The sequence below is a fragment of the Orycteropus afer genome, unplaced genomic scaffold (genome assembly GCF_000298275.1).
Source record: "Orycteropus afer afer isolate SDZICR_OR568_19922 unplaced genomic scaffold, OryAfe1.0 scaffold00001, whole genome shotgun sequence".
In the NCBI taxonomy this organism is placed as follows: Eukaryota; Metazoa; Chordata; class Mammalia; order Tubulidentata; family Orycteropodidae; genus Orycteropus; species Orycteropus afer.
Genome location: NW_006921588.1, coordinates 33665487 through 33666683, shown reverse-complemented (window position 1 = coordinate 33666683; position 1197 = coordinate 33665487).

Here is a 1197-nt window from a genome sequence, read left to right as displayed (position 1 = left end):
TCTTCTTTGCTTCTGACTCTAGGAGAACATTAGTTGCATCTTAGATGGCTGCTTGAAAGCTTTTAAGACCCCAGTTGCCACTCACCAATGTAGGATGAGGAACAAGGCTTTTATGTATTTTGTTGTGCCAATTGAGTCTGGTGTCCCCCAGTACTATGGTCCTGAGATGGTAGATCCATTGGATCTCTCCCCCATAGTGTCTGGGTGTCTGTGAGGGAATACTCTATGTCTGTCTTCTGTTGTTTCTGTAAGGACTGCAGGTATTTTGTATCACTGGTATCTGTGCAAGACTAGCCTCAGCTGAATCTATCCTTGGTCTAGAGTGTGCTCCTGTTCACTGACCCCCATCTGACGCTCTCAGGTGTTTACTTGTAGCCTGGTGTTGGGTGTTAATGGTAATGCAGGATTGTGGGCACATTGGTTGGTATTAGTATCTATCATCTATCTCTTATGTGTACAATTCAGTGTCCTCCCATTTCCCAATGTTATCATGATGGTCAAAAACCCTTTCCATATATCCCTCCCTTTACTCACATCAACATGTGGGCCCTAACTAGCCCAAAATTGATCCCTCCTCTTCCCTCCCAATCCTGGTAACCTACAAAGTGAGTTCCCTTTCCCAAGCAAATCCTTCTTTGTCTTTATACAGTAATGGACTCATAAAGTACTTGTCTTTGTGCGATTGACTTACTTCACTCAGCATAATGTCCTCCAGGTTCATCCATGTTATGAGATGATTCGTGTATTCCTCATTGTTCTTTAACGTAGCATAGTATTTCATTGTGTGCATGTGCCATAATTTGGTTATCCACTCATCATCACGCCCAATGTCAATGGGCATTTAGGTTGTTTCCATCTCTTTGCTATGGTGAATTGTGCTGCGATGAACATAGGTGTACATATGTCTGTTCGTGCGCTCTCAGCTCTTTAGGATATATTCCTAGTAATCGATTTGCTGGGTCAGATGGTACTTCCATTTTCAGTTTTTTAAGGAAACGCCATACCATATGACACAATGGTTGTACCATTTTACAATCCTACCAGCAGTGCACAAGAGTTCAAATCTCTCTGAAACTTCACCAGCATTTGTTATTTTCCAACCTCTTGAACTTTGCTATTATTGCTGGGGTGAGATGATATCTCATCGTTGTTTTGATTTTCATCTCTCTAATGATTAATGATTGCAAGCAATTTCTC